This window comes from Anolis sagrei, chromosome 2 (genome assembly GCF_037176765.1).
Source record: "Anolis sagrei isolate rAnoSag1 chromosome 2, rAnoSag1.mat, whole genome shotgun sequence".
NCBI classification, from domain to species: Eukaryota; Metazoa; Chordata; class Lepidosauria; order Squamata; family Dactyloidae; genus Anolis; species Anolis sagrei.
Window position 1 is genome coordinate 161594123 of NC_090022.1, and position 14277 is coordinate 161608399.

A 14277-nucleotide genomic window follows, 5' to 3' on the forward strand; every position below is an offset into this window, starting at 1 on the left:
GTCCCTAGGGAGTGAGTTCCAGAGTCGAGGGGCCACCACCAAAAAGGCCCTTTCTCTCATCCCCACCAATCGCGCCTGCATATGTCACATGTACAAATGTCATGTGTGAGCAGGCCAGACAGATAGATCAATCTGAGGTATTTATGGCATGCAGCGGGTTTTACATGAAAGTTTGTTGATGGCAACCCACTGTGAACATGAATACTACATCATATGGAAATTATTGAAACCACAAGGAGTCACTGCACACGTTTTAGTGGGTGAATGGTTCTCCCACACCTCTGCAACATTTTGTTGTGGTCATTCTCCTGCAATTTATTGACTGTAGTTTTAGGGTTGTTATGTTGTTGCCGTAAATTTGTAACTGTTCCTAATCCTCCTTGACAGCCTGGCTTGCTCCTACTCCTGGCAAAGCTCGGTTGTAGTTGCCCAGTTGGAAAGTCCTGCTGGGAGTTCTGGTCCTGACAGGCCGACTCTGGTCCTGACAGCAGCTATCTTCCTGCAAGAGGTGTGCCAGGCACACCTTTCCTCCCTCCCTTTTCCATGCCCTGAGCCAAATCCTCTCCCCTAAGACATCAGGCATGAATTGAGATTGCAAAAAGGTCACCGCATCCTCCTTCAGCCCCACTGCTCACGCTTTTGCTTCTCTCTGCTTAAACCCCAGAGGGGCTGAATGCTACAACAGATATGAGCCCACCTTTTCCTGCTTTCCTTCCCTATATACGGAGGAAAATAACTCATTATTAAGTTGCAAGCCTCGGCCCATTTAGTAGGAGGCGGAAAGTCCTTGATAAAGTTCTTAATTAACACGCTTAGGGCTGTGCTATTAGCTAACCAAGTATTTAGCTCTGCCCGATAGCAACACTTCCCTTCCTCTTTGTTCCCATCTCAAAAGAAACAAAGGCGATTCTTTAGGTGGCTGAATAGAAGCACCAAGGAGAGGCCTTCAGGTGCCAAAGGAAGTTTGGGAGTCTGGCCAAAACCAAAACCGAACACACTTTCTGTGTGGATAAGAAAGGAAATCTAACCAAGATCTAGGCTTTTCCATTTTCAGACAGATCTTTGGCTGTACTTGGGAAATTCAGATAAATGCTGAAACCACTTTGCCACCCTGCAAATGATGTGATGCTGTGCTACTTTGGTTTGATGCTTTATTTTGAATAAAGCATATAATGTGGATCCAGAAACCTTCACTGAAGCCCAGTCAACGTGAACGTTTCATGCACTTTCAAAGGCAGGAGGCATTACGTTCCTGAGTGAATGAACTGCATCTTTGAAGCAGCTGAAGAAAACTGCTGGGTATTGTGGCTTGACTGTGAATTGCTTTTGAGTTTTTAAAATGGGATTTCATTTTTTAAAATTAATTCATGCAGGGGAAAGGCTAACTATTCTCACTATGTCTGTTTCAAAGGTAAATTGCTGTTCCAAGCAGCCTCCAGGAGAGGCATCTCAACCTCTTTCAAAGAAGAGCATGAAAATGGGGATCCAGAAGGGTCAAGGGCAGCTCTAGGGGTCCATGTCTGTCCCCAAGGCCACATTCGGCCACATACTCAGTGAAGACTCAATCTTGTTTTCAAATTTTGGCAAGCTATGTCTTTAAAAAGGCGCATTATTGTGAATCAGAATATTGAAGTTGATCCAGCAACAGGTCTTTGGGATCTAATGCATGTATGCTACATAATGTGCTAATGGCGATGGGATTCTTTTCCATCCCTAGTGGCACAATTAGAAATAGGAAATGCCATTGGAAAGATGCAAGGAATGTATTTCTTTCTAGCTGGAAAAGAGACTCTGATCTGTCTTCATGTAAAAGCTGACCATAAACATGAAAAAATAATCCACACCATTTATTCTATGCACTATGTGTCAATTATTCCAAATATAATAGCAGGCAATATTTCTCACCTGCTTCACACAGAAATGATGCAAAGATCTACTTACAAATTGTTAAATATTGTAATTAATCTGGATGATTCTGGAGCAGGATGTACCACATAATTCAGTGCATAGTCCCAAGTTTCTACATCCTTGGCTTAGACCAGGGGTCCTCAAACTTCATAAACAGAGGGCCAGGCCACAGTCCCTCAAACTGTTGGAGGGCCGGCTTATAATTGGAAAAAGACATGAATGAATTCCTATGCACACTGCACATAACTTATTTGTAGTACAAAAAACACTTTAAAACAATACAATAATTAAAATGAAGAACAATTTTAACAAATATAAACTTATTAATACTTCAATGGAAAGTCTGGGCCTGCTTTTGGCTGATGAGATAGGATTGTTGTTGTTGTGTGCTTTCAAGACTTAGGTTGAGCCTGAGCAAGGGCTGGGTAAATTACTTTGGAGAGCCATATCCGGCCCTCGGGCCTTAGTTTGAGGACCCTTGGCTTAGACTCTAATGAGAATTAATGCAGTTTGATACCACTTTAGTTACCATGGCTCTGTGCTATGAAATCGTGTGAGTTGTAGTTTTACAGGGCCTTCAGCTTTCTTTGCCAAAGAATGCAGGTTGACTGTCAAAGAGTGCAGTTGCCTCACCAAACCACAACTCTCATGATTCTATAACACTGAGCTATGGCTGTTAAAGTGTGTCAAACCATTAATTTTACACAGTAAAAGTACCCAAAGGAATTCAGTTTCCATTCTACCAAACAGACAGAGCACAGAACTTTTGTCACAGAACTTATGAGTTGGGACCTCCAGCTACCCAGTTATTTATGATAACTCACTCACTCACGTTGCACTAAGGATCAATCACAAATAAAGTATTACATATGAGTGTGTAATTATTGTATTGATATTTTGATTTTGATTTATTTTAATTAATCTGGATATTTATATAATTATCATCTATTGTCATTTTGGAAAAAATACAATACAATTCCTAAGGGGCTGACATCTTGAGATTCAGCCAAAAAACCAAAAAAAAAAGCACAATTTGTCATGTTCAAGGAGTCTCGTCACATTTATGCAAGAAGGTCAAGAAGTAGAGAGCTCGTTATCAGGGCTTGCTGGAGGATATCTATTAATCACTGCTCTGCAGACCAGCCTCTGAGGAAAACAACACATGGCTTGCCCTGGTTTTTTGTTCTGCACTCATAACCCCAATATCAAGGAGAGAGAAAAGGAGCAGGCGTCAGCTTGGCCAAGTGTTCACACACTTTCTGAAGTGGGCATCTAATTACATCAGGCCCAGATCGAAATAATAGCTAAAACGTGATCCTTGCCCTTCCAAAAAGTGACTTAGCTTGCCATGCTTTAAGCGTTTTGTGCTGAACTGTTATGTCCTGCCAGCCAAGCACACCCAACATGCAGACACACTTTGGCTGAGTTTACGTCCAAGCCTAATTAGGGGCTAGCTAATCCCAATTTTGATCAGCCTTAGGCAGAACAATCAGAGTGAGTTCATCTCCTTGCCCTCTTATCATGGCCCATACAGCTAATTTACACTCTTCTTTTCAAAACCCAATCTCCGTTGAACTGGCCAGTAGGAAAGACTGACATTGCTGCTGTTCATGCTCTTCTTTGTTTGTGTGTCTCTTGTTTGTTTATGTTGTACCACCTTATGGCAACTCCACGCATTTCATAGAGTTTTCACAGGCAAGGAATACTCAGAGGAAGTTTTGCCAATTCCTTCCTCTGAAATATAGCCTATAGCACCTGGGATTCATTGACAGTCCCCCATCCAGAAACTAATCAGGGTTGACTCCGCTTAGTTTTAAGATCAGCTAGGATCTGGGGCATATTTTGGGAATCTTGTTTAGTATTCTCCATATCTATTAGGAAAGGGCAGATGGAGAGGGAGCAGGAGCCAGAAGTATTATTTCTTTATGTATTTGCCCTATTTATACCCTGCCTTTCTCTACCCCAAGGGGGACTCAAGGCAGCTTACATATGGCAGTTATTCAATGTGTTAAACTCATAAAACATTAAGCTTAAAATCCATTGAATTAAAATTAATACATATTAAAATTTAAAAATTACATTCAATATAAAAATTACGCCATCCAAAAATCGTAATCTGAGGCCGTTCCATGGTCATTGCACATATTCCAATTATATTATTTCACTGCTTCTCTGAAGGCCTGATCCCAGAGCTAGGTTTTTACTCTCCTTCTGAAAGCTAATGTCGCTAGGGAGTTCCACAGTTGAGAGGCCACCACTGAGAAGCCCTGTCTCTCATCCCCAGCAGTCACACTTGCAAAGAAGGTGAGATCAAGAGCAGGGCCTCACCAGAAGATCTTAATCTCCAAGGTGGTTCAGAGGGGGAACTATGTTCAGACAGGTAAACTGGGCCAGAACCATTTAGGGCTTTATAGGCTAAAGCCAGCACTTTGAATTGTGCTCTGTAGTAGACTGGCAGCTAATGGAGGTGACATAACGGAGGGTTTGTATGCTCCCTGTACGCTGGTCCAATGAGCAACCTGGCTCCCGCCCATTCGATCACTAGAAGCTTCCAAACAGTCTTCAAAGGCAACCCTAAGAAGAGCACATTGCAGTAATCTATTTGGAATGTAACCAGAGCATGGACCACCATGGCCAAGTCCGATTTCCCAAGATATGGCTGCAACTGGGGCACAAGGTTTACTTGTGCAAAAGCTCCCTTGACCACTGCCTAAACCTGGGGTTCCAAGCTCAGCAATGAATCCAGGAGAACTCCCAAGCTGAGAACCTGCGCCTTCAGGGGGAGTGTAACCCCATCCAGTAGGAGGACCAGGAACCTCTGGAGTTCAGTATGGGGATTCTTGATTTGATCTGGGACTCAGGAGGACACCAACACTAGTGTCATTCCTGTTAAAACTTTGTAGTGAAGGCCAGGACTTGGGATCCCATTGGTCACTGGAAATTGTAGGATGGCCCTAATCTGGATATATTGACTGAAATTGAATTTTGAATTCAGCAACATATTGCCGGAAGGAAGGGGGGAGTTTTGCTCAATTCCCACCCCTCACTAAGGCGCTGCAATCCCATCATGGGCACAATTCTGTTATAATAGCATTATATTATCCATATTTTGAAAAAAAATCAGTGCCGACTACATGGTAGAGGCAGAGAGAGAGAAAAGAAGGAATCATAGAACCATAAAGTTGAAGGAGACCACAAGGTCCATCCAGCCCAACCCCACTCGGCCATGAAGGAACACACACTTAAAGCACTTCTGACATAGGTTTATCCAATCTCTGTTTAAAAACCTCCAGAGAAAGAGACTTCATCATACTCCTAGGCAGCACATTTCATTGCCAAACAGGTTTTCCTATCAGGAGGTTTTCCTAATGGAAGGAAGGACTGTTGCCAGCTTGTAGATTTGTTCTTCCATGCATTGGCCCCCAATGTGATTCCACTTCCGAAATTCTGTCCACACCCTCCTACACGATCTGCTAATGTAATCAAAAAGTATACCTATCGACATAGGAGGAGAGGGAACTGGGGTTAATTAACAGTGCATATTAATTAACAGCCATTAGCAGCCCACTACCATTAATGAGCCTGCTTTGCATAAATATTCCTACTGTTTCTTCATTTGCCTACCAGAAGGCAGAGACCCAGCTCCCAGTGTGATTCAGTCCTTCATGCAAAACTGTAAATAAATGAATTTGGGGGCTGCCTGAAATACATAATGTCCCCAAGATGTTGAAGTTAATATTAGAAGAGCTGGCATGCACTAGTGACTAGGTACAGGGAGACGTTAACAGAAAGCATCCGCTGTGTCCTTCAACAATTTCAACAATCTGTCGCTCAGAACAAGTGCTGACAAGATGTAACTTGGATGTGTCTTATCAGCATGACATTTTCATTGTCTGCATCTAGTCTTTGAGCGGCACCTTGGGCCTCATTACCACAATTGCACTTAGCATAATGTTAATGTTGATTAATGAGCCTGAGGCTCAAGTAGAGAAGTGAACAGAGTTTGGCTGAGGAATGTGCCTAGCATTGCACCAGTAAGAAAATGATGGTTTTGAACATATGTTTTCTCAATGTAAGGCATGGAAAGAAACAGGAACAGTGGATAGCTGTGTGGTACACACCATTTTAAATTTTCCTTGAGTAGCACAAAAGGCCCTAACTCACTGAAAAATTATTACAACACTATGATTCCATGTAACTACCACAGCAGCAGCATCTCATGAAATCTTTGGAGAGGTAGCTTGTCTACAACACCAAAATAATTCAACTGCAATTCAGATCAATCAACTCCAGAACTGTTTCAATTCACCCCATTAGTGTCACACCTACCTGTGATACTTCACACTGAATTCATACTGCTCTCCACATCCCCTAGTCCAGGTCAGCACCACTTTGTTGTCCCCTTTTCCAATACAGAGACAGTAGGGTGGGAAGCTTGGAAATGTGGCTATATAAAGGTGGAATGGAAGTTAATGCTTGCCAGTGCTGGCAGACAGGAAAGCATTGGGGTAGGAAGCTGGAGTAGTATGCTCCCTGAGCACCACTCCTGTTAGCAATCTGGCTGTGGTTCATTGGACCATTTGAAGCTTCCAGACAGTCTTCAAAAGCAACCCCACATAGAACGTGTTGCAGTAGTCTATATGGGATGTAACCAGAGCGTGGACTACCGTGGCCAAGTCAGACTTCCTAAGGTACAGGAGCAGCTGTACACAACTCACTCAATCCTCCATGGTGGCAACCAAATAATTTTCAGAAATGGTAGGTAGATCTATTTTATTTTCCAAACCACCAGTGTGTGACAAAAAAGTATATGTGGATAGTGTATAAAATAGTGAAGTAACCTTGGTGGATTTTATCTGCCAAGATTTTATTGTCTCAACTGTCACTGAGTTTGTAAAGGCAATACAGATGCCAAACAAAAGAAGATGGCAGTTTTACCTTAGGGAGAGTTCAGGGGTGCTATTTTTATGGACTACAACTTCCAGAATGCCTCAACCATCAAAGGATTCAAACATTTTTCAAAGTTCCAGATAAAGTTTTGGTAGAGTCTACAGAACAGAACAGATTTAAAAAGAGGCGATGTTAAACACACACTGCTTAAAGGAAACAGGCTCTTGATGTTGGGGGAATGGCATGCAGCCCTGTTGTTGCTAAAAATACTCCCACAGGCTTGCAAAACAGGTTCTTTCCTCCATTGCTAAATGGGCCATTTTAGTTTTTAGAGGGATGGAACAAAGATCTTCCTTTTTCTTCCTCTTTAGTAATGGCGTGTTTCAGCGCTATGGCACTAAAGAGATCACGGAAGTTGTTTGAGCTTGTGACAAAATATCCAGAACAAAGGATTCTGACACTTGAATAGCAAACTCTGAAAAAGGCTGGTTATCCAAGGTCACTTCTTTGTTGGAGGGAGGAGGAGTTAACATTTAGAATATTACCTACAGTTAGTCATCCCATCTCTAAATTTGATATCATAAAGGCAGGAAAGACACTAAAGGGGGTGGTGGAAATAACCAAGGAGTTAGAAAAATCCTCTCCATTAGGCTAGGGGAAAAGATGTACAGCTATTTAGTTTTGGAGAAAGACGGCAAAAAACAGGGTTTCATCATGCAGTTGCAAACATTATGGGCTGGATCTACACTGCCCATATATCCCAGGATCTGATCCCAAATTATCTGGCCCTGTAGACTCAGGCCTCTTCTACGCTGCCATATAATCTACTTCAAAGCAACTGGGATCAGATCCTGGGATATAAGACAGTGTAGATCGAGCCGTAGGGAGACCATGGCTCAGTGGCCGGGCAAAACCCTCACGTTACATGTAGAGAATTGCAGGATTCATTTCTAGCACCTCAAGGTAAAATTAGAGAACAATCATGCCTGAAAGCCATATGAGCCACTGTTGATCACTGTATGAGAATAATCAATCATTTGATTTAATTTGGCAACGTTCTGTGTCCTTCTGCCTCTGGGAGAGAGTGGACCAATGTCCTGCCCTTTTAAAAATACAGTGGGCCCTTTTTTCATGGGTCCTAGTAACACAGGACCCTCGCAAATGTGGAAGAAAAACAAATGCCAATATGAGTTTTTTTAACTCAAGAGAGCATGTACGAGGGTTATTTTTTAAGTAAGGTCCGTTTTGTTGTAGACACTAGTAGTTTGCGCGCATACCGCAACGAGTGCATGCGTTGTGTACCGGCATGCCTTGGGAACAACTGTGCTCAGTTTCCGCTCTGTAGCTAACCTGTACGGTTCTGTTCTGTGCTTTAAAAATGTTTAAGACTATCAACTCACCCGCCACATGTGAGGTTCGCTCAGTGATACGGTTTTTGTCAGCAAGGAACCTGCCAGCTGCAGAAATTCATCGAAAGATTTGTGAAGTGTACAGTGATACTGTTATGAGTGCGTAAGTGGGTACGACAATTAAAAGATGGCCATGACAACGTCCATGATGAGGACCGCTCCGGTCACCCTTCTTTGATTACAGACGATTTGGTGGCTTCAGTTGAAGCGAGGATTCGTGAGAACAGGTCTCTCAATCGAATTTCCTGACATGTCGAGATCAGTGCTTTACAACATTGTTTCTGAACACCTAAAGTTTAGGAAACTGTGCTCCCGTTGATGGCAACCGTTACAATGATGATGACGACATGAAAATGGCAGTGAACTCTTGGTTATCGGAGCAGGCGGCAAGTTTTTATGAAGAGGGTATTTTAAAATTGGTTCAGAGGTATGATAAGTGTTTGAACAAACTTGGCAACTATGTCAAAAAATAGAGTGAAGTATGTACTTTCTGAAAATAAATTTACTTTTTTGAAATAAACTTTCATTGTGTACTTATGTTCCAACGGACCTTACTTAAAAAATACCCCTCGTATTTAGGTCCTCCAGCACAATTAGTTGAAATTGACCAATGAATCATGCTGCAGGGCCTAGAAATTCCAAGAGAGAATATACTGATCAAATTTGTCAATAATCAAAGCTGCAAAATTAAACTTGTATGGAGGATTGGCTATACTTTTACTTTGCATTGCTTCAGGACATACAAAGATGGGCAGCTTCCACCCCAGCCTAAAAGCCCCCTGCAAGAAATCAGTTCAGACCTCTTATAAGAGTGATATGCTGTATTTCTATTTTTTAAAATTGCAAGCATCACAATGTCCTTTGATACAAGGGGATAAGAATGGGTCCTTTTTTTCCTATGATGCTCTTGGCAGAGGCCAAACAGTAACTTATTGCGATGATCACCATGGCCATCCCTGCCTCAGTAATCTTCAGACTTGACAATAATACGATGTTCACTGTAGAGCAGTGGTTCTCAACCTGGGGTCCCCAGATGTTTTTGGCTTACAACTCCCAGAAATCCCAGCCAGTTTACCAGTTATTAGTGTTTCTGGGAGTTGAAAGCCAAAAACATCTCCACTGCTGTAGAGCTTCCCTCAAAAAACAGCTAGAAACATCAGCTCATACAAAACACTTCTGTTATGTTAATGGCTGAAGTTGGCTGATGGGAGACATGGAAAGAGCCTCCTCGAAGACTGAGCAAATACAGCCGGGCGTCCCCTGGGCAACGTTTCTTGTAAACAGCTAATCTTTCCAATCCAAAAACATTGCTTTGCAACTTTATGCAATCTTTTTGATGCAAAATAAATAAATAAATAAATAGGTTGATTTGCACTGGTTGCACCATTAGTCAGAAACAACTCGGAGGCAAACCAATAATAATGAATTTAACCATAAAGCTTAAAATACATACCTTGGGACCAGACCCCTTGAAGGACAACTTACTTTCTGAAATGCCCTCTTGCAGGGTTCACTCTGTTGGAACCATTTCTAGCAAAATGCTCTTTTCAATTTTGAAACAAAAATTGAATTTAGTCTTGGCTTTCATGCAAGCAATTTATTTTGAGTACCAAATTGTCATTTGACAAATTCAGCTGTCATTTGTGTAATAAAATCTAAAAGCCAGAGCCTAACCTCCCTGCTCTCATGGATGTTCTGTTCCACTATCTGAGTCCTGCTCTGTGTATTTCCATCAAATGGTGCTTCTCTCTTAGGAACAGAGTCTTCTCAGTGGCGACACCAACTTTATGAAATAGACTCCCTGGTGAGGTTTGACAAGTCCTAGTATCATTCGCCTTCAAAATACAGACTGATGTTCACTGATATAAAAAGGCTTATTCACTGCTTTCAGTTTTTATGCATTTTGCTTCATATTTAATTTTGCTGGGTTTTAAAGTGCACTAACATTGTATTAGCTGCGTTATTGACCCATTTTGTGTCAAGAGGATCACAAGAGTATATTCTAAACAAACATTTAATAGGCGCACAGAGAAAGAGCCTGAAAGCCAAACTGACCTTGAAGAGAGAAAAGGTTTTTGCCGAGTAAAATCTAAAAGCTACTTGCCATAATATTCTTTCATCATTTTTTTGTCTTGGCTTCTCTTTGGTGAAAACTATATCCCTTTGCACTGGATGGAAATGATGGGAAAGGAGTTCATTTTTATTTTGCAAACCTCAACGGTCATAATGGGGTCTGATCCTAAATCTAGTTTCGTAGATTGGCCCTCTACCTATAGAGGTGTTCTGGTATTCATTTGGGTGCTTATTTGTATGAGTGAGATTCATATGGTTGGATGGTGCCTCCCCCACTAAGTTATTTAAGCCAGTCATACCTTGATGGAAAGTGCATCACAAGGGGAAAAGCAATTTAGATTTAATTTAATGTGCTTCAAATTTAAGACCAGAAGATTACAGGGTTCCTGGAAGAGTTGGCTGCTCACACATAGTTCCTGCAGAGTTTGTCTGCCATGGTTCCCTTTGAATAGGCACCTTGATTACAAAGCTATCAGTGCTGATGGCACTTAATGTGCCTGAAAGATGGGTTAGCTGATAACACAGCTTTTCTTGCCTAGAACACTCCACCATCACCACCCCACACATGTTCCTTGAGAATTGACTTACTTCTAAAAGATACAATGCACTAAATGACTGCAGTCTAGCTTCAAAGAGTCTATTACCGAACAAAAATCTATCCAACAACACATGCGTGGGCAGACTTTAGGTGTGCATGGATCAATGTTGCCTACAATCCTGCGGCCTGCCTAATGGAGCCAGATGCAAAACAGTGGTCCAATCCTGCTGTGAGGCAAAGGAGGATATCCAACTTGATGTGACTTGAAAGGACAGCAAATTGTTATTTAGTCATTTATTTTGTTGTTTTTGTGTTTCTATTGGTATACCAAGCATGAGAGGAGCCCCCGGTGGCGCAGTGGGTTAAAGTCCTGTGCCGGCAGGATTGAAGACCGACAGGTCGCAGGTTCGAATCCGGGGAGAGGTGGATGAGCTCCCTCTACCAGCTCCAGCTCCTCATGTGGGGACATGAGAGAAGCCTCCCACAGGGATGATAAAAACATCAAATCATCCAGGCGTCCCCTGGGCAACGTCCTTGCAGACGGCCAATTCTCTCACAACAGGAGCGACTCCTGACACGACAAAAAAGAAAAAAAAAACCAAGCATGAGGACTGGAGAATTCTTATGGCATTTGCAGCCTCTTGCATGCCACAATTACTTGCCTGAGGTTGAATATAATATTCATCTTCATTTGACTGAGATGGAAGGATGACATTTACTGCTCTACAAGGAGGAGGAAAGTCTCTTGGTCCAGTTCTGAGGATGGATGGCACAGAACTGCAAAACATGGCACTAAAGAGCAGACACAGCTACTTATTTTCCATACCAAAAATTAAACACCAGCGGTGTCACTGTGTGTCCCTTCAAATTATTTCTGATTTGCACATTCAGAAGACGACCTACAAGCCATTCTAAACAAACTTGCAGAAGCATATGAGAAGCTCGGCCAGTCATTGAATATTGAGAAAACCAAAGTCCTCTTCCAGCAGTTACCAGCCAATCCCTCTCCAATGCCAGAGATACAGCTTAATAGTGTAACATTAGAAAATGTTGACCATTTCCGCTACCTTGGCAGCCACCTCTGCACCAAAGTCAACATCGACACCGAAATACAACACTGCCTGAGCTCTGCGAGTGCAACATTTTTCCGAATGAAGCAGAGAGTGTTTGAGGACCGGGACATCCGTAGGAAATACCAAGGTGCTTGTTTATAAAGCTATTGTCCTTCCAACCCTGCTGTATGCCTGCAAAACGTGGACTGTCTACAGAAGTCACATGCAACTCCTGGAACGATTCCATCAGTGCTGCCTCCGGAAAATCCTGCAAATCTCTTGGGAAGACAGGTGGACAAATGTCAGCATGCTGGAAGAAGCAAAGACCACCAGCACTGAAGCAATGATCCTTCACGAGCAACTCCGCTGGACCGGCCACGTTGTCTGGATGCCTGACCACCGTCTCCCAAAGCAGTTGCTCTATTCCGAACTCAAGAATGGAAAACGGAATGTTGGTGGACAGGAAAAGAGATTCAAAGATGGGCTCAAAGCCAACCTTAAAAACTATGGCATAGACCCAGGCCCTTGAGCGCTCCAGCTGGAGGTCAGCTGTGACCAGCAGTGCTGCAGAATTTGAAGAGGCACAAATGGAGGGCGAAAGAGAGAAATGTGCCAAGAGGAAGACGTGTCAAGTCAACCCCGACCGGGACCGCCTTCCACCTAGAAACCAATGCCCTCACTGCGGGATAACATGCAGAACAAGAATAGGGCTCCACAGTCACCTACGGACCCACCCTGGAGGATTATCCTACTCGGACAACAAAGGATCGCCTAAGTAAGTTAAGTAAGTATTTCTGACTTATAGCCACTCAGGCAAATCTATCATAGGGCTTTCTTGGCAAAATTTGTTTAGAAAAGGTTTGCCATTGCCTTCCTCAGAGGCCAAGAGATTGTGATTGCCCAGAGTCACCCAATAGGTTTCCATGGCCACATGGAGATTCAAACCAGCTCTGCAGAGTTGCAGTCCAATACTCAAACTGCTATGCCACACTGGATATTTATTATTTATTTATTTGCGGTATTTGTATATCGCCCTTCTCAACTCCAAAGGGGACTCAGGGCAGTTCACAGGATGGATATAATGTGCATTACTGTATTTGGTGTAAATAGCAAGGACTTTGAACACCTACTGATGAAAGTTAAGGATGAAAGTGCAAAAATAGAGTTAAGGTTGAATATTAAGAAGACAAAAAATAATTATTAGATATGATTTACATGATTAGACGTCGATATAAAGATTTCCTGTACCTTGGCTCTTTTGGGAAGGCATGAATTTTTGGAAAGGCATCCATAACCTTTCGGGGAAAGGATTACCTTTTAGCTCATAACCTTTTGGAAAACCAGAATTCCCAAAGCCCTTTGGAAATAGATTATAACCTTTTTGTAAAGTATGACCTTCCTGAGCACTCATTGCTGTGCAAGCATCTCTTCTGCAGATTGAATAAAGCTTCTGTCATTTGCCTTCATTTTGGTGAAATCTTGATTTCTGATATGAAACACTCACGGTTCACTCACCAGGCATCCCTCGGTATCCGTGAGTCTTCGAAAATGCAAATTTTCAGCTTCAGTATTAAGATATCAGATTGGGAGGTACCATAGATAGTAAGAATATTTGATATAGGGAGACAGGGAGGTTAGAGGATGTGGTGGTGCATCCAATATTGCAGCCATTGCCAAGGAGACATGGTTGATAGTAGTCCTCCAACTGTGAAGTTTCTACACATCAGGAGATACATCTAACCCTCTTGTGTTTCCGTTCTAGCAGGTCTTAAGACATATTTTTGTTCTGCTCTGCATTTTACTAAATATTTTAATGGCTTGATACAGTATAATATTTTTATGCAGTTCTCAATTTTCTTGTTTTAAACATAATCAGTTACCCATTTTCACTTGTTAAAATCCCCTTGTGAATGCTCTTTCTGGGAAAGGGAATAGAAATGCAATAATCAGACAAACAAACATATGCAGGTATGTTTTACAATATATACACTTTCAAGCTATATATTTGGGCACACATATGAAGAGGATTTAAAATTGTATAATGGGCAAAGAAGCCTTAGACTGATAACCTGTGGTCATAAAGTGGCATGCAGACTGAGCACCACACATTTTTCTTGTATGCTTTCAAGTCATTGCCAACTTATGGAAACACTAAGGTTTTCTTGGCAAGTTTGTTCAGAAGAGGTCTGCTCTTGCCTTCCTCTGAAGCTAAGAAAATGTGGCTTACCCAAGTTTATCCAGTGCATTTGCGAACTCTGGTCTCCTGAGTTGTAGCGCAACACTCAAACCACTGGAGCATACTGGCTCCCAATTCAGAAGAAATCCCACAGTTTTCAGGGGGTTTTTTGTGTCAGGAGTAACTTGAGAAATTGCAAGTTGATTCTGATGTGAGAGAATTGGCTGTCTG

General features: G+C 42.2%; 1 protein-coding gene across 1 annotated transcript in view; it reads right to left on the reverse strand.

The window, feature by feature from the left end:
• PDE4A (phosphodiesterase 4A) overlaps window positions 1–14277 on the reverse strand; it is a 633870-nt gene that overhangs the window by 483592 nt on the left and 136001 nt on the right. The gene's annotated exons all lie outside the window — the stretch shown is intronic.